At 41.9% G+C, this 20609-nt stretch overlaps 1 protein-coding gene across 2 annotated transcripts in view; it reads right to left on the reverse strand.

Moving 5' to 3' along the window:
- Nucleotides 1–10554, reverse strand: part of palmd (palmdelphin) — a 78025-nt gene extending 67471 nt beyond the window's left edge. For both annotated transcript variants that reach the window (XM_033028881.1, XM_033028878.1), the window contains exon 1: nucleotides 10457–10554. The gene's annotated coding sequence lies outside the window, so the exon portion shown is untranslated. The remainder of the gene's footprint in view (nucleotides 1–10456) is intronic.
- Nucleotides 10555–20609: the final 10055 nt, after the last annotated feature.

Genomic DNA, 20609 nt, shown 5'->3' on the forward strand with positions numbered 1-20609 from the left:
TTTACTTTTCTTTGGATTACATTATTTCCCGATGAATTTTCTGTGCCAGTATAGAAACTAGAGCTTTTTCCATTAGGTTTGAAGATTCTGATATGTCAATTTCAACTCCTTTCATTATTTTTTCTTTCTATTCAGCGGCTCCTTAATGAGATGGCTTTATTCTGGTAGGAGATTAATCATTCCCGTGATTGTCCCATCTTTCTGCCAGACATAATTCAAAGAACAGAAATAAAGAAGGTGGTCATCTCTTTCATAGGGTTATGGGCTTGTTCTTGCATTACATGAAATACATTAAAAAAATTCTTACATATGTTTTCCAATTCATCCATGGTCTTGCCCCACCCAAACTTAGTAATACCCTCCAGCCCTAGAACCCAACAAAAGTATCTGCCCTCAGATACTACCCATTTCCCTCGGCTGCTGAAACACTAACCCCTGGAATTTCCTCCATATCTCCCTACATTTAAGACTCTCTTTCCATGTCTTACAGCACGGAAACAAGCCCTTTGACCCAACTTCCCATGCCGACCAAGATGAAAAGCTTAGAGGGATATGGACCATGGGGTGGAAGGTGGGAAGTGTAAATACACTATTCCCACCTTCCAGCCCATGGTCCATGTCACTCTAAGGCAAGCCTTTCCTATCACTATACCTGGATATAATGTAACATTTAATTTAAATGTTGTTATAATATCTGTCTCAACTACCTCCTCTGGCAGCTTGATCCTTATATTTTCTTGGTCTGCCTTTTGCGCACTGCCCTGTTAGATCCGAGTATCCCATGCGTTAAACGTTTGTTTGTTGGTAATGTTTCTTGGGCCATTTTGTCATGTTAAGGAAAGATACCATGGCTGTTGTTGTTACCTTCTTTGCAGATGGGAAACCTTGCCCTCGGTATAAAGGCATTACAATGCACTATACTAGAGTTTGCATTGTCAAGACAACACAAAACTGCCAAAAAGCAAAACATGACTTCTGAAGACTAACTTAATAAAGCATTTCACATTTTTTCACTAATTTCTGTGCATTTTGACATTCATTGTCTATAAGAAATGCAGACTTTACATAGTCATTCACCTTATTTTGAGAATATACATGCAGCTATAAAGTAAGAGATAACAGAGGTTTTGCTTCAGAATTCAGCATCTGCAGTCTTTTGAGTCTTGATAATAAATTGTTGTATCTTTGTGGGTTGCGTTGGTCAATAATGTGATGGCTGTGAACTTTAATATGTTGCTGTGAATTTAATGCATGTGTTGCTGTTATTATACATTTATAAATTTCTCTGCAGTTATGTTTTGCAGAAACCAAAATTTGATACATCCCTTGAGGTAACCTAACTGTTACTAAATGAAATTACAGGTACTCAATTTTTCCATACACTAAAAATAAAGAAACCACCACTTGAACAGAAATAAAAGCTGGAAAATCCAAGGCTTAATTATAAAATGGGCGGCACAGTGGTGCAGCTGGCAGAGCAACTTAAGCACTAGAACCCAGGGTTTGATCCTGACCTTGGATGCTGTCTGTGTGGAGTTTGCATGTTCTCCCTGTGACAGTGTGTGTTTCCTCCAAGTGCTCTGGTTTCCTCCCACATCCCAAAGACCCGCAGGTTTGTAGATTAGTTGGTGTAGGAAGGAACTGAGGATGCTATGTTATACCGAAGATAGACACAAAATACTGGAGTAACGCAGCGGGCCAGGCAGCATCTATGGTGAAAAAGAATAGGTGACGTTTCGGGTCAGAACTTTTCTTCAGACTGACTTCAGACCTATACTTTTTCTTCGCAGATGCTGCCCAACCCATTGAGATACTCCAGCCTTTTAATATCTATCTGTAGGTTAGCTGGCCTCTGTATAATTGCTTCAAATACATAGGGAGTGGTATACAGTACAGTAAAAGTATCCCTATACATAAGCAATTAGATATATCTTAGATACATGTTAGTTAAGCATCTCAGATACAGTACAAGTGTATGGCAGTAGTACACTGAGACAATATACAGAGTCACTAGTTTGGCGCCATTTTCAAGTCCCAGTTGTTGTAAGTGCAGATTCTTGGCCTGGCCATGAAGGCCTATTATCCTGACGGTTCTGTGTGAGTTCAGGGAAATGCACCAATGCAGTTGTTCATTTATAAGAAAAATAATTGGATGTGATGGGGGTGATGCTGAATAGGATTGAAACAATTCTACATAAAAAGTGGAACACAATGTTTGGGTTTAGTTTATTGTCACAGAGATACAGTGAAAAGCTTTTGTTGTGTGCTAACCAGTCAGCGGAAAGACAATACATGATTACAATCGAGCCATCCAATATGTACAGATACATGATAAAAACGTGAATAATATTTAGTGCAAGATAAAGTCCAGTAAAGTCCATCAGATAGTCAAAGATAGATCAAAGATAGTTTTGAGTGGTACGGAGAGGTAGTATGGAGTTTGTATGTTCTCCTGGTGACCTGTGTGTGTTTTCTCCGGGAGCTCCGGTTTCCTCCCACACTCACAAGACGTACAGGCTTGTAGGCAAATTGGCTTGGTAAAATTGTAAATTGTCCCAGGTATGTGTGGGATGGCGTTAGTATGTGGAGGTCGCCAGTCAGCGCAGACTCGATGGGCCGAAGGACCTATTTCTGCGCTGTATCTCCAAACTAAACTAAACTAGACTGCAAAATTGAAGAAGGGTTTCGGCCCGAAATGTTACCTATTTCCTTCGCTCCATAGATGCTCCTTCGCTCCATAGATGCTGCTGCACCCGCTGAGTTTCTCCAGCATTTTTGTCTACCTTCGATTTTCCAGCATCTGCAGTTCCTTCTTAAACACTAGACTGCAAAATAGTCACTTGCTTCTCTTGTTTAGTTTCTCTTGTTCTTCATATCTTTGTTCAAACATCAACTGGGATTTAATTGAGATTTTTTTTTGAATGAGAATGATGAGCATTTTTTTAAAGCTGAATTGACATTAATTAAGATATGAGCATGGCAAATAACCATGATAACAAGGCATGCAGTTTATTCATTGACTCACCAGGTGGTCTGTCCAAATGTACCTGAGAGGTGATGTTCACTATTCTACTGATCCATTTTTATATTAGTTTGAGCAAGTATCAAATAAATAAATGTCCTTATTATGAGCTGATTCGGATATCTGAATTAAGCCTCAACATTGAATATGTGGGGGGCACTCACACTGACAAGAACAGTATTTATCGCCATCTCTGTTGAGAAATTGGTGCTAGGACCACTTTTTGGACCATAGCAGTTTTTTTCTGCTGAGTGTAGTCTCACAGTGATGAAATGAAACACAGTGATAGTTTTTAATGATAAATGACTTGGGTGGGGGAGACCAAGATTAGATGGTGTTTCCATCTGCCTACTTCTTGTCCTTCTAGGTGGTCCAGAGTATGGGTTTGGGAGATGTTGTCAGTGTAGCCTGGTCGAAGAACTGCGGGGCATTTTGTAGATGGTAGATGGTAGATGGTGCCTACTCCAGCCATGGTACTTTGGTGGTAGAGAGAATGAATGTTTAGGGTGGTGGATAGAGTACCAGTCAAGCAGGTTACTTTATTCTGGTCTTGTTAAACTTGTGCCTACCTGGGTAAAGGAAAAGTGTTCCAACGTGCTCTGCCCATCAATTCCCTGAACTCACACAGCAGATGTCAAGTGCATTTGAATGCTGCTGATAATTTGATTTTAATTTGGTAGGGTTTCAGAAGTGTTCATTTCTCTTGAATTAAAATCCTTTTATCGGAATAATTTTTAACTTATTTTGAACTAATTTAGATTTATGCTCCCTTGGTGTGTGTTTGCTGGGAAGGAGATATTTCAATTTACTTTACCATTGTATTTTTAAGAACTTAATTCTGGTTTGCTCCAAAAATTCATAAAGTTTCAGTTTATTTGATCGTAGAATCAAACTCAAAATAAGAGAGATGCTGCCTGAACTGCTGAGTTACTCCAGCCTCTTGTGTCCGTCTTCAGTTTAAAACAGCATCTGCAGTTCCTCCCTACTCAAAATAAGACACGCTGAATTTTTATTTTATATTTGACTTTCATTGACTCCCTCGAAGACGTTGGAACAGGATAAATGAAAGAGGCAATGGAATAGTTTAAGAAAAAAAAACGTGATTTAAGCGGAAAGACGGGAGAATGTGGAGGCAGATAACTGAAAGCATTTTCTAGTCGTGTACATTCCTATGTTCCTATGCAATCTTTCCTACGGCATGTTCCACAGGATTGCCTTGTTCCTCCAGTCTGTACCTTTTCCAAAGTATGCAGAAACACAATACCTAATATGAGGTCATACTCGCACTCTGTAAAGATTTAACTCGATAGTTATCCATTGGTCCTGTCTTTCCTGATCCAGGAGAAGAGTAAAAGGAGCGATGTGTGCACAAAATATTCTGTTCCCCAACATGAGCACCAGGCCTGAAAATCATGGTCAGAAAGAGACGAAGAGGCAGCAAGGTATACAATGGGAAACATCACCCCACACATGAACTGAATTTCAATGCAATTACTGACAGCTGATGTGGAGCTGGAGATTTAGAAGTTTCTATTTTAAGGATGGATGTAAACAGAAGCAGGTGTGCTCTATCTTGGTGTGAATTAATGATAATCATTTTCTGTAACTCCATGTTTCTCGTTTACTTAAAACCAACATCCACAAATTGTACCAAACGTATATTCAATTTAGGACTAACCTAAAATTTTGAAAAACAAAAACAAGATATTTAAGCTTGATAAAAGCTGTGCCAGTTTAAATTCAGACATGTCTATCAGCAATGGTTTCTATTTAGTAGTTATATCTTAAAACCTTACAGCTTATTTCAATCACAGTTTTTGAAAGGTCCTGTTTGGAAATGATTGGAGTCAATCCTTTCTACTTCCACGCCCAATTTACACAAGGTACAGAATTTTCGAAACATCTTTAAAACATAAACGTTTTGTTGTACTTGTATCTTTTAGTTTAGTTTAGGTTAGAGATACAGCGTCAATCCCCACACATTAACACTATCCTACACACTAGCGACAATTTACAATTAAACCAAGCCAATTAATCTACAAACCTGTGTGGAAGGAAACCGAAGGTCTCGGAGAAAACCCACACGGTCACACGGGGAGAATGTACAAACTCCGTACAGACATCACCCGTAGTCAGGATCGAACCGGGGCCTCTGGCGCTGTAAGTGCTGTAAGCGCTGTACGGCAGCAACTCTACCGCTGCTCCACCATGCATTTAACCTTTCAAAATGTGAAAATGTTTGAAAAGGACTCATTAAATTCTTTCTGTTTTTGTTTTGCATTTTGCCTTTTTAAGAGCTGCCCATTAATGTATTTATTTTGAGTAGAATGGATCTTCCTTTAGATCTGCAGCAATGACCTCAATGGTTCACAATGTACACTCAAGCCATGAGATCTAACATGCTGTCATTTTCCAAAGGTCGCAGCTTTGAGTCAAATCTTTGACATGCCTCTTCACACTCTCATTGCAATCACCACTCTTGCAGCATCCCTGACTAAATCTCCACCGAAGTACAACATTCACACCTCTGGCCTGTTGCATGAATTACCAGTCTGAAGAAGGGTCTCGACCCAAAACATCACCCATTCCTTCTATCCAGAGATGCTGCCTGTCCCGCAGCATTTTGCATCTACAGTATCTTCACATTAATTAATCCCCTCTTCTGTGAAAACACCAGATCCTTTTTTTTTCCCCTTCTCATGCCATTTTAGATTTGTGTTCGCTGCCACCATCTGACTCATGGTTTCCACTACTGATGACTACGTCACTTTTCCCACATTGCAACTTTTTAAGATGAATGTTCAATTTCCAAAGGGAAATTATTGGATGTAGGCACCCTGAGGATCCGAAGTAACGTACAATGGTCTCCTTGTAAATAATGTTTCACGGATTAACCCCTACAGTGTTAAACTTTCATACCAAGTTGCACAGGTCTACCAGAGGGCTGTAACTGAAGCTTCAAGATTGCCAGGATATTGAGGCTGATTCGGGGGCCATGCAATTACAGATGCAGTTTTAGAGACTAAGCAAATAGCAATTACATGAAAAAATGTAATGTCCTTTAGCCTTTTAATTTGTAAGAAGTCCAGGACCCGTGCCTGTGTTTTATAAAATGCACTGGTTGCTCATTGTAAGTTCATAAGTTATAGGAGCAGAATTAGGCCATTCAGCCCATCAAGCCTACTCCACCATTTGATCATGGCTGATCTATCTTTCCCCCTCAACCCCATTCCCCTTTGACACCCTAATGGGCCTGTCCCACTTAGACTATTTTTTAGGCGACTACAGGCGACTAGGCTGTCACCACATGGTCGCCGGGGTGTCGCCTGTATGGTCGTGAGTAGTCTCCTCAGCCGCCCAAAGAGTCGTAGCGTCTTTCTGGTTGCCGCTGGATTTTCAACATGTTGAACATTTTTCTGAGACAGTCGGCGACAGTGGGTTTGACGTCAATGAGCATAGTTTGACTTCTCCTGATGTAGGTGCTGTCGTAGTTGTCGCCTGGTTAAAATAGGTTGTCACCAGGTTAACATAGGTTGTCGCCGGTGCTGACTGTGTTTTTTTTTGTTGTTAAAGTAATGATTCTATTTTAAATTTTATGTCGAAGGGGGGTCCAGTCGCCGGTTTTTCGGCAACCTGCTACGACTATGACAGTCACCGGCAGTCGCCTAAAAATAGCCTAAGTGGGACAGGCCCATTACCAATCAAGAATCTGTTATCCATTAACTTGGCTTTCACAGCCGTCTGCGGCAATGCATTCCACAGATTCACCACCCTCTGACTAAAGAAATCCCTCCTCATCTCTTTTCTTTTATTCTGAGACTGTGGCCTCTCGTCCTAGACTCTCCCGCTAGTGGAAACATCCTCTCCACTTTTCACTATTTGGTAAGTTTCAATCAGGACCCCCTCATCCTTCTGAACATCCTTTTAGTGTCATTGGATTCCACATGGTGTTCATTGGGGAAGCTCCGTTTTCCTGGCAGTATCCAGCATCTACAAAGTGAATATTTTACACACAATCCCTGACTTACACAATAGGTGACTTGCGCAAAAACCCGCGCTCACATAAACAAATGTTGTACTCAGTCCATGGTGCAATCAAGGCAGTTTGTAATTTCCACAACACTGCATGTTCATTCAAGGTTACCTCGGAAACGAGTCGGCAATGGTGGCAGTGTTTGTCCAGAAGGCTGCGCACGGCAGAATGTGTTTCAATAGCGAGACGGTACTCAAACCGGCAATGGTGGCAGCACTTGCCCAGAGGTCTGTGCACCGCAGGAAGAGTCCTGGATGAAGCTGGACACACACTGAAACTGTTAATCCTCTCAGTGAGTTACCTGGGGCGGGGAATGGGGTTGGTGATTCTGACTTACGTAAGATCTGACGTGCGTAAGTGTTCATGGAACTTAATTCTTGTGTAGGAAGGAACTGCAGATGCTGGTTTAAACCGAAGATAGACACAAAATGCTGGAGTAACTCAGCGGGACAGGCAGCATCTCTGGAGAGAAGGAGTGGGTGACGTTTCGGGTCGAGACCGTTCCACAGACTGAACCTTGTGTATATTGTAATCCCTGTGTACTGTATGTTGGAGAGTGGCCTATATAAGTTTCAAGATGCTGCAAAACAGTTGAAGGGCAGCCTTGAAGGGCAATCACCAACAATTCAAATAAAGGACAATATTTAACCTTGGCAAAACTAGGCCGCTTTCTATTTTGCACATTTATGATCAACAATGCTTATTCTATCACACAATGATATTTTATAGGCTCTTGAAAACTGGCTTCCGTTACAGTTTTTGAAAGCCTTCAATGGGGAATGTTATCTCCGAGTGAATTATAAAAATATCACATGCAAGTTTCAATTTACAGAGATCAATTTTAAAACTTATTAAGTTTATATTTAGCACTTTAGGGTAGCAAATAAAACTTTAAATTGCTTCAAAAGTAGAGCATCTCTTTTTGTGTAAGAAGGAACTGCAGATGCTGGTTTAAATCGAAGATAGACACAAAATGCTGGAGTATCTCAGCAGGACAGGCAGCATCGCTGGAGGGAAGGAATTTGTGACGTTTCGGATCGAGGGTCTTGGCCATGGAAATGTCTCGACCCGAAACGTCACCCATTCCTTCTCTCCAGAGATGCTGCCTGTCCCGCTAAGTTACTTAAGCATTTTGGGTTGAACATCTCTTTTCGTTGGGTAATCACCGCTCAGATTTCAGATTCAACCAGGTATAGGGCCTGCAAAACCATTGATTTCCGAGTAGGTGTGCTCCAGACATCAAATCTCAGCAGATTCCTCTTTTTTTTAATTATTGTTTCTGTTTAGCACAATATTTCCAATTTATTTGTTTGTTTTTATATAACTTAATTTTCTTATTTTGTTAAAAAAACAAATTGATTTCATTTTATACTTTTTAAAAAGTGTCTGAATGTCAGAGACTATGCTGGGGCCAGAACACTGGTGGGTCTTAAGCATTAGGATGGTGGGTTTCCCTGGGGCACCATTGCAAGCCCAAGGCACCACTCCACCACTCTGACCAGGCCACTGAGACAGCGAGTGCCTCATGACCGGACCTCTGCCCCGAGACCAGGCAGATGTAGATGTGGAGCATCATAGGCACCATCAGCAGGAAGCAAGCCCTGATCTGCAAACTGTCCTTGTAAGCATGCATGAGAATTATGGTGCCATTAGTAGGTGCCCAAAAATGGGTTCAATCTCAAAAGTAGCGAATTAAGGTTTCTTAAGGGTTACTTCCCCACATTTACTGTACCCTTGACTGTTGCCCCATTCTCCATTCAGTCTTATGAGAGGGAAACTTTGCCTTGCAAGGCCAATGGCCTCAGGAGAGGCAAGAGTTAACAGTCGAGAGTGTTTTGTTGTCATATGTCCCGAAGCAGAACAATGAAATTCTTACTTGCAGCAGCACAACAGATATGTGCACATAGTACTCTGTAAATCTCAGAGTAAACAACAGAAAATAAACGCAGTACATAAAAAAAGAGGCAATCAATAATAGTGCAAAGATAAAAATGATTGAAAAAAACAATGCCCCCCAAGACTCTGTAGTTTGAAGCTTAGTTGGAGGTTGTAGTGCATGATGTTTGTTGGGATGAAGTTGTTCCTGAACCTGGATGTTATTGTTTCTCAGGGCCTTGGCATGGTTCTGTGTGTTTTGGGGGGACTTTTGGCGGAGAGTGACTGGTAGGCTCAATGGTGGTTCAATCAGACTGCGAGTTTATTACTGGGGAATGGTGCATGGACAGAGGCAGGGAGCGCAGGGTACAAGTGATTCTAAGGAAAGTAGAAGAAATATTCCAGGCTGGGGAAAGTAGCCTGTGATCCCCAAAACTGGTGGGGGGCTGGTGGAGGATTGTCATTGGGAAAAGATAATCTGGATTTATCCACTTCCACAGGACTCGGGGAAGTGGCAGGGTAAGTTAATGCTAGCAGTATCACAGATACAGGTCCACCACCAATTCTCTGGCAACTGGTGGTCCGACACCTCCTTTAATCTGGACAAAATTACGAGAGCGCTCAGAACCCCCCCCCCCAAATCAATCCTGCGGCATCTTGTCATTGTTATTGACAGACAGACCTTCTGCACATTTCCAATATTTGCCATTTTGATTTTGGACAAAGGTTACCTTTGATACAGACACTGACTTTAAGATGCAACAAATTACCACACTTCCTTTGAGAAATATTTCTGAAAAGCTTTCATCCTGATGCTGTATAATAATGAATTTTCAGACAGAACATATTGATCATTCTCTATTAATGCAGACAGCTTTAATTCTTGGGGCAACACATGGTCACAACTGACTGAAAGGTTTACTTTTCGATTTATAAAAGTGCACATTCGACACATGAAGGATGGACAGGTACAACGCTGAATTGAAAAGCTGTCATTTGTATTTGCTCTGTGGATTTTTTTGTGTTGAGATCAAGGTTCGGTGCGTGTGAAGACATCTTCCTGGTCCAGACACAATGAAGGACATTCATGATCAATACCAGACAAGAGCTCAGGGCAAAACTGTTGAAAGGTTCAAGCAGTTATGCTTATTACATACATACTCGCTTGTCTTTGAGAGCAGATCTGTAAGGAGATATGTTGAAAGCTTGTTGTGCCAGTGATCTCAAACTCCATGGCAGAATTAGGGAACTGATTGAAGTTGTGTTGAAAGTGTTGAAAGTTTCAGCTTTGAGAATTAGCATGGACGTTGCAGATATATTAATCAAAACCTTACAGAAGTTCAGACGTTAAGATAATGTTTAACCAGGTTGACTTGAGTAACCAACCTTTGCTGGAATTTACTTTGACAAAATGCATATGGAAAAAGTATAAAACTTTGACAAGTTTCACAAACTGTGGAAGAGGACAGCTGAAAATACAATAAGACAGATTTATCATTTGATGAAAGGTTTGCCATTGATCTTACCTTAAAGGCAGCAGAAAGGTGTAAGCTTCCCCACCAGTGTGTGCAGTGAAGTGTTCAGTCTGAGAGCCTCACAGATGTGTACACACACAGCAGCTAGGTGCCGCAATATATCAACATATCATAAATTCCTCATGTCACAGTCTGGCACGGGAAATCATTTAGCAGAATAATGATGGCTATGGTTTAAAGCCACACAGTCATCCCGCAGAAATTGGATGGAGATTAACATGTATGTTCTTATTAAAAATAAAGTTTAGATATCCCGGAACACAGTGCAACAAAATATTTCTGCATTATTAATTATTTCTAGACTTTTCAATTGACTTTATTTTTATGCACATTGGCTTTCTTGCATATAGGTTTGGGAGGATATGAACTGAAGCACGTCACCAAAAACTTGAGGAGTTTTTCAAAATTACATTTTACAAGCTATTTATTATTTTGACTATGTTATGAAGAGGTGTTTTTCTGACACCAGGGGGTCCCCTCTCATGTTAACTTTCTGAAGGTTCGTACTGTATCTGTCTTTCTGTTTCCGTCGCCCACTCCCTTTATTCCTCTTCCCATAAAAATTCAGGAGATGCAAAACCTGTACTTTTACCTGCATAGGAAGGAACTGCAGATGCTGGTTTATACCGAAGGAAGACACAAAGTACTGGAGTCACTCAACTGGTCAGGCAGCATCTCTGGAGAAATAAGATGGGTGATGCTTCAGGTCAGAATCCTTCTTCAGCTTGAAAGTAGAAGGGGAAGAGCTGGAGGTAGGAAAAGGCCAAAACAAATCAGGGCCACCACCATATCACATCATAAATCATCTGTACTTTTATCTCTTCCCTTTCCACAGTGCAGGAATCCAAACAGTGGTTCTATGTGAAGCAGTGAATCACTTGCATTTCTCTCCACTACCATGGCTGACAAAGCCCTTGTTGCATCTCTACATTCTGCATTTCTCCTCTCATTCCGTCTTCTCCAGTCAAGTTTCTTGGTACTCACCTTCCCTCCCACTGGCCGTCCCAATTCCATTATGGCCCATGAGATTCCAAAATCAGATGCGTCTTCCCCTCACCTTCCCTTTCTAGCTTTCTGGGGGGAACAGTCCCTTTGTGACTCCCTTTCTCACCACCAACCATTCCCCATGCCCATTAACTCATAGGATATAGGAGCAGAATTAGGCCATTCTGCCCATTGCCAACTCCGTTATTCAATCATGGCTGATCTATCTTTCACTCTCAACCCCATTCTCCTGCCTTCTCCCCATAAACCCTGACATTACTTCATAAGGATATAACATGATGAACTCAGCAGGCCATGGAACCTTCTCTGGATCCAATTGCCTCATCTTCGCCATGGATGTCCAGTCCCTCAACTTTTTGTGTGTTGACTAGTATCTGCAGTTCTTTGTTTCTACATTTTATCTTCTTGAAACATGGGAATATAAGCAACCAGCAGTCAATGAATTGTGACCCAAATTTACTGACGTTACTCTCATGATAAGATTAAAATGTTATAGTAAATAGTATCATCTGAATGCCCTGTTATATCATTATCAGCAAATTCTTGATAATCTGCAATGTTATAATATTTTTTACTTATCCTTTGCCACTAGAGGACCTGATTGAGCTAGAAATATAACAGAGCACTTCTTGTGCTTAGTGCTTAGTCAGGATTCTAATTCCAAAGCACTGTTGTTAAACTATTACAGTACAGAACACCAAAGATGTAACATTATATTGAAAAAATGGCACAGAAATAGACCATTCAACGCAACTAGCCCATGCTCCAATCAAGCTATTTCCTTTCTTAAAGATATAACTGTAATCCTTTTCTCCCTTCTTCCTCATATACTTGTCCTCACTGCTCTTAAATACGTCATTACTATTTCATGTGGTAACAAGTTTCAAGTTCTTATCATTCATTGCATAAATAAGTTATCTAAGAATCACCAGATTTATCGGTGATTCCCATGTATTGATGGCCTCCTGCAAGTAGAAAAGCTTTCCCAGTATCCACTTGATTAAAACTTTTCATCATTTTAAAGACTTCTGTTAGATTGCTTCTCAGTCTTCTTTCCTCAAGAGAAAGGCGATCCATTTTTTTCATTGTTTCCTGATAGGTAGACTTGCAAACCTTCTCTGCATCTCCTCATTGTTTTCATACCTCTTTGTATAATAGGGTGACCTGAACAATACAAAGTACTCCGTGTGTTTTAATCAAAGGCTCCACGTGTTTCAATTCAACCCCAATATATATAAAGCCTACTGTTTTTTTTTTTCATTGCTTTGAAAATATGTGGCACAACTTTTAAAAATTGATTCATATTCCAACTGAAGAAGTGTCCTGACCCGAAATATCACCTACCCATGTCCTCCAGAGAGATGCTGCCTGACCTGCTGAGTTATTCCAGCACTTTGTGTTTTATTCAAGGTTCCAGGATCTGCGGTTTCTTGTCTCCATTTGCATGCTGAGATCCACATAGTTTCTCCACCACATGTAGACTTACAACTTCTATCACCTCCCACTTTTATCTACTGTAGTGTTGTAATGTATCTGCTAATAATGTTCCGATTCTGCAAGCTTTTTAATATTCCCTTTAATCGGTTGTTTTCCTCAATATTTACTAATGGCCTCCATGATTTGTAAATTCCTTACATTTAGATTTGATTTCAAAGTCTATCATATTGGTGTTAATTAATAGCATTGGTTTCAGCACTCCACATTCTCTGACCTTATCCGTTAGTTTATTATGCAGTCTCGTGTTCAGATTTTCAAAAGACCTTTCATAATTTGCGTCTACTTTTTTTCTATCCTTGTCTGTACCCTCTGTGTTATTTCTTCAAAATATTCAATAAAGTTGGTGAAGCAAGACTTTTCATTTTGAAGTCCATGCTGACTATTCTCTTTGCAGCCTGAATGTGAAGTGATTCCATTCGTTTTTCCATTGCTGGTGTTAAGTCTATAATATACTGGATACATTCCATCCCACATCTTAAAGTTAGGCATCATGATAACTATCTGCCAGTTATTTGGCATTGCAGCCTTCCTAAGCAATAAATAAAAATGCAGTAATGGCTATGGTATTTCTTCCCTAAATTCTTTTGCAATGAGTGGATACAATTTATTTTACATAGTTTTGAGTTTGTTTCTTTTTAAGAGCAGCTGTAGGCACTTTATTTTTGTATTTTATGCACTTATTATTCATCTCATTGTGAGGAAAGAGTTAATAGACATGGTTGATTTAGACTAGGGATAGAAAAATATAACTTAGAAAGAAATAAGATGTCAGCAGAAGCCAGACTGCTAGTAGAATAGAAAGTAACGATATAAAGAACAGAGAGAAATTCTAGATAAAAAGTAGCAACAGAAATACTTCAGTAGAAGTTTGGGTGGGCGTTCCACGACGTTCTCGTGGGAATCTGGGTTTTATGTTATGATTGGAAGAAGCTCAATGGGTGTGAAAATAGTGAAAAGAAATGTATAAAGATAGAAGACATCCCGATCCTCGGTGTGCCTCTAGGGGACATCAGTGGAGAGGCACCTATTCTGCAGAATATGAACTTAATAAAAAAACACTTCTTTGTCTGAATTTGTCTCAAGAGCATTTGTGATTTTTGAATCTCACAACTTGGGGGCTCGTCCGCGATGCATACAAGCGGTAGCAGCTACCGCAATATTGGTGGAAGAGAGTAGGAAATTAACCTTTGGAGGCACTCTGGTTGTTTCTACACCACACACCGTAAGAACCATACTCACTCAGAAATCCAACAGGTGGTTAACAGACTCTAGACTTTTAAAGTATGAGGCCATCCTGATGGAAAAAGACGATTTGATGATAATTACGGATAAGAACCTTAACCCGTCCCAATTCCTGTATCCAGCAGAGAAACAGGGTGACAAGGAAGAGGGCCCAGTACACTGCTGTAGTGAAATAATAGATTTACAGACAAAAAGTAGAGAAGACTTAGAAGAGCAACCTCTGGCTGAGGGCAGCCGGTGGTTTATAGATGGATCCTCCAGGTGCATAGGTGGAAAAAGACATAGTGGGTACGGTATAGTGAACGGGGAAACGATGGAGGAAATTGAAAGCGGCAGGCTGCCTGGTAGTTGGTCAGCTCAATCTTGTGAATTATATGCATTAATGAGAGCTTTAGAATTATTGGAGGGGAAGGAAGGGACAGTATATACCGATTCAAAATACGCTTTTGGAGTAGTACACACCTTTGGGAAGATCTGGAAAGAGCGAGGAATGATAACAACTCGAGGTAAAGAACTAGCGCAGGCGTAACAATTGGTTCGTTGCATACTTTTGGCTGTGTACATCATCCAGGCAAGTCAGGTGTTGGCTCCTTTTCCCCCTGTTGGTATTCGTCTCTTTCCTCCACTTATCAGCTGTTTGAGCAGTAGTATCCGGACCAAATAGAGACTCGGCAAAGAAGTGAGAGTGATAGGAGATCGCGAATATCGAGTGATTCTGTGCATAGACCCCGGTAAGAAACTTTGACTATTATAGTATTACCTGGGCAATTTGATAAGAGATCGGAGAGTAATTCCGATCGAGAGAATGGGAAATGTAAATGAAAAACCTGAAAGGGAGGGGAAAGGCCGTAAGCCAAATCCCCGCATTCTGCCCAATAGTCCATTGGGGCGAATGCTGAACCGCTGGGGGGCAGGAAATACCCAGGGGTTGGAGAAGACAACAATGATAAGGTATTGTTATTTTGAATGGCCAAAACACCCGATAAAAGGAGCTTCGGTCTGGTGGCCAGAGGATGGGTCAGATGAGGATTGGGTACAGCAGGCATTGAATGTATATGTGAAAAATAAACCCAATCCAATGATAGAAGAAACCATGTATGCCGTATGGGAAACGGGATGTAATCTGTTGAAATTAAAAGAAGAGGTTGAACAGTCAAATTCCTCTGCACCCTCATGGAATTTACTGGAGAACCTAGCTCCTCCCTATGTACATCAATTACCCGAAGTAGCGCCGTCAATTCAACCCCCGCCACCACTCGTGGCGACGGGAGTGGAAGAGGTGACACCCGGGTCCGCTCTGGTGGTAAAGAGAAAGGTTAGGGTAAAACAAGAATTTAATGATGATGTTACTGACAGTGATGACACCGACAGTGACCTACCGGACCCCAGGAGTGAGAAAGAAAAGGGAATAAAGAGACAGGAGGCGGTCGGGGTAGATGAATTAAATCCCCCGTCACCAGGAGAGGGAGTCAGAAGGTCAGACAGAGTAAAAAGAAAATCGGTAAAAATTAGACCCCTAAGAGAGGTGCACATGGGAGGACCCCAAGGGGGAATAACTAGTACTGAAGTGAGGAATTTCAAGAAAGAAATGAAAAGCCTCCTAGGGCATCCTTTAGGTCTGGCAGAGCAGTTAGATCAATTCCTTGGGCCAAACACTTATACATGGGAGGAGTTGATGGCCATTATGGGGAATCTCTTCACACCAGAGGAGAGACAAATTATTAGGGCAGCAGCAATGAAAAAGTGGGAACAGGAGAACCCTCCAGGGCAGCAGAATGCGGCGGCAGCAGATAAATTCCCAGTACAAGAGCCAGATTGGGACAAGGGAACAGCAGCAGGACGAGGGAATATGAAGGACCTGCGGGATATAATTATAAAAGGGATAAGAGAGGCAGTACCCAAAGGACAGAATTTCGAACGAGCATTTGAGAATGGACAGCAGAAAGATGAGGCCCCGACAGTGTTCCTTCAGAGACTCAGGAAGAACATGCAACAGTATTCCGGAATAGACCCGGACTCAGGGGCAGGACAACAATTGCTTAGGGCCAATTTTGTGACCAAATCCTGGTCTGATGTGAGGAAGAAATTAGAAAAGATGGATGACTGGAATGAGAAACCTCTACCTCAGTTGCTTACAGAGGCCCAGAAAATGTACGTGCGGAGAGATGAGATAAAACAGAAGGGGAAGGCACTGATTATGATGCAGGCTGTAAAGCGAGTGGTAGATGTTAAGGAACAGGTAGATACAGGATGGAGAGGGAATTACTCCTGAGGTAGAGATAGGAAATGATATGGCAGAAGAGAGAGAGAAGGATATGGTAGAAGAGAGAGAGAAGGATATGGCAGAAGAGAGGGAGAAGGACAAATACAATTGGGAATAGGTACAGCACCGATAGAAGGAAGAATAGTGGTTCAGCTGTATGCTCTAAGAGAGGTGGATGAGCAAAGAATTAATGATCAAGTATGGGCCAAGGAAGGAAACAGAGGAGGTTTGCAAATACCCCCTCTTCAAATAGCATTAAAAGATGGTGCAGACATAGTACGAGTAAGACAGTACCCCATTTCGACCGAGGGACGAAAAGGCTTACAACCAATCATTGAGAATTTATTAGAGGACGGGTTATTGGAACCATGTATGTCCCCCTACAATACTCCGATCCTACCAGTCAGAAAGACCGACGGGACGTTTAGACTCGTACAGGACTTGAGGGAACTGAACAAGGTGGTCCAAGCCCGACACCCGGTAGTGCCTAACCCTTACACCATCATGGGACGGATACCCCCAAGCCACAAATGGTTTAATGTGGTAGATTTAAAGGATGCCTTCTGGAGCTGTCCGCTGGCAACAGAGAGTAGAGACTTATTCGCCTTTGAGTGGGAGAACCTAAAAACCGGGCGAAAGCAACAATTCCGGTGGGCGGTGCTACCTCAAGGTTTTACAGAATCACCAAATTTATTCGGCCAAATTTTAGAGCAGGTATTGGAGGATTTCCCAGGTCACGGGGAAACGCAACTATTACAGTATGTGGATTACCTCCTTTTGTCAGGAGAGAGAGAAGATGAAGTAAGGGACGCCACAATAAGCCTGTTAAACTTCTTGGGAAGGAAGGGGTTAAGAGTGTCTCGTAACAAGCTTCAATTTGTGAAACAAGAGGTAAAATATCTGGTACATCTGATAAGTGGAGGAAAGAGACGAATAAACCCCGAAATCTGAGGAAGGACATTATTGCCATAGAGGGAGTGCAGAGAAGGTTCACCAGACTGATTCCTGGGATGTCAGGACTGTCTTATGAAGAAAGACTGGATAGACTTGGTTTATACTCTCTAGAATTTAGGAGATTGAGAGGGGATCTTATAGAAACTTACAAAATTCTTAAGGGGTTGGACAGGCTAGATGCAGGAAGATTGCTCCCGATGTTGGGGAAGTCCAGGACAAGGGGTCACAGCTTAAGGATAAGGGGGAAATCCTTTAAAACCGAGATGAGAAGAACTTTTTTCACACAGAGAGTGGTGAATCTCTGGAACTCCCTGCCACAGAGGGTAGTCGAGGCCAGTTCATTGGCTATATTTAAGAGGGAGTTAGATGTGGCCCTTGTGGCTAAGGGGATCAGAGGGTATGGAGAGAAGGCAGGTACGGGATACTGAGTTGGATGATCAGCCATGATCATATTGAATGGCGGTGCAGGCTCGAAGGGCCGAATGGCCTACTCCTGCACCTAATTTCTATGTTTCTATGTTTCTATGATAGCTGGGATCACGGGAGTACCACTACCAAAGAATAAGAAAGAGAACCGAAAATTCCTGGGATTGATAGGATACTGTCGACTGTGGATAGATGATGACTCCAGACAAGTAAAATTCCTGTATGATAAATGGGAGAAGAAAAAGACAAAGTTCAGTGGACCCCAGAACAGGAGGTGGAATTTGGGAAATTAAAGAACAGTTTGATTACTGCTCCCGTGTTGGCTCTGCCCTCAGTAGAACAATCTTTCCACCTGTTTGTAAATTCAGACAAGGGGGTGGCACTAGGGGTACTCACCCAGAAAAGAGGGGGAAATCGACAGCCAGTGGCCTTCCTCTCAAAAATATTAGATCCAGTCTCCAGGGGATGGCCGGGATGCATACAAGCGGTAGCAGCTACCGCAATATTGGTGGAAGAGAGTAGGAAATTAACCTTTGGAGGCACTCTGGTTGTTTCTACACCACACACCGTAAGAACCATACTCACTCAGAAATCCAACAGGTGGTTAACAGACTCTAGACCTTTAAAGTATGAGGCCATCCTGATGGAAAAAGACGATTTGATGATAATTACGGATAAGAACCTTAACCCGTCCCAATTCCTGTATCCAGCAGAGAAACAGGGTGACAAGGAAGAGGGCCCAGTACACTGCTGTAGTGAAATAATAGATTTACAGACAAAAAGTAGAGAAGACTTAGAAGAGCAACCTCTGGCTGAGGGCAGCCGGTGGTTTATAGATGGATCCTCCAGGTGCATAGGTGGAAAAAGACATAGTGGGTACTGTATAGTGAACGGGGAAACGATGGAGGAAATTGAAAGCGGCAGGCTGCCTGGTAGTTGGTCAGCTCAATCTTGTGAATTATATGCATTAATGAGAGCTTTAGAATTATTGGAGGGGAAGGAAGGAACAGTATATACTGATTCAAAATACGCTTTTGGAGTAGTACACACCTTTGGGAAGATCTGGAAAGAGCGAGGAATGATAACAACTCGAGGTAAAGAACTAGTGCATGAGCAATTGGTAGGACAGACACTGGAAGCCTTGCAAAAACCAGAACGAATAGCCATAGCACATGTGGCAGGGCATCAGAAGGGTAACACCCTGGAGGTCAGAGGAAATAGGGCAGTGGATGGGGTTGCAAAAAGAGCAGCCACAGAACAGATGGTAGAAATGAAGTCACTAATACCTTTAAGGGAACCAGAGGAAAAGATACCTATCTTTAGTGAGAAAGAACAGGAAAACATGAAAGAAATGGGGGCTCAGCGTACTTCAAATGGGAAATGGTGGACACCAAATGGAAAGCAGCTATTGAACAAAGAAATAATGAGGGGGTTATTAGGGAGATTACATGGACAAAGCCATTGGGGAACACAAGCCCTCTGTGACACCCTCCTCAGAACCTACGCTTGCTGTGGGATGTTTACCATGGCCAAACAAGTCATAAGGGGCTGTGTAATATGTCAGCGAATTAATAAGAAAATCATGAGAGCAGTCCCAGGAGGAGGACAACCATTAGCAGTTAGGCCCTTCCAAAGAATACAGATAGATTTTACCGAGCTGCCCCGGGTACAAACATGGAAGTACCTGTTAGTGGTAGTGGACCATTTCACCAGATGGGTAGAGGCATTCCCCACGGCAACTGCCACCTCACAGGCGGTAGCCAAGATATTATTAGAACAAATTATACCCAGATATGGGATTGTGGAAACAATAGAATCAGATAGAGGGACCCATTTTGCCTCCAAAACACATGAAATGATATGTGAAGCACTGGGAATAGAATGGAAATTGCATACACCATGGCATCCCCAGAGCTCAGGAAAGGTGGAAAGAATGAATGGCACCTTAAAGACCCAAATCACCAAATTGATAGAGGAAACGAGACTCCCCTGGACTAAGTGCCTTCCGATAGCCCTGTTGAGAATCCGAACGGCACCTCGAAAAGACATAGGGATATCACCATATGAAATGTTATTCGGGCTCCCATACTTAGGGAAGATAGAAGGAGTCCCAACAATACAAGGGAACGATGTGTTCCTAAGGAACTATTTACTGGCAGTGTCCCAATCTCTTGCAGAACTAAAAATTAAAGGATTGCTGTCCCAGAGCCCACCACTAGACTTCCCGATTCACTCAGTCAAGGCTGGAGACTGGGTATTAATAAAAACGTGGAAAGAAGAAAAGCTGAAACCTAAGTGGACTGGACCCTACCTGGTGTTACTAATCACCGAGAAAGCAGTACGAACAAAAGAGAAAGGGTGGACACACGCAAGTCGAGTTAAGGGTCCTGTGGAGGCCCCACCAGACGATATCAGCCCGTGGACTGTGCGCAAAGGAAAAGAACCATTGACTTTAATATTTACCAAGAACCCGCAGGAAAAATGAAGATTTCGTGTTGGTGGGTCGTGTGTTGGGTGGTTACCCAACTTGTAAGTAATGTAACATGCATAAAAATCACAATACCACAGAATAGAAGGTCCACCACCATCCCATTTAATGTATGTAAAGGAAAATGGTGGTGCGGCTATAGAATGTATGTATGCACCCATCCCTGTAAAGATTGGCACGCGGTGTTTACTTCATCAAAATATGGGTGGCATTGGACCACCTATCAAACTGATAGGTGGAGAGTATATCAAAACCCGAACGAGAAATTG

The sequence above is a fragment of the Amblyraja radiata genome, chromosome 10 (genome assembly GCF_010909765.2).
Source record: "Amblyraja radiata isolate CabotCenter1 chromosome 10, sAmbRad1.1.pri, whole genome shotgun sequence".
Classification (NCBI taxonomy): Eukaryota; Metazoa; Chordata; class Chondrichthyes; order Rajiformes; family Rajidae; genus Amblyraja; species Amblyraja radiata.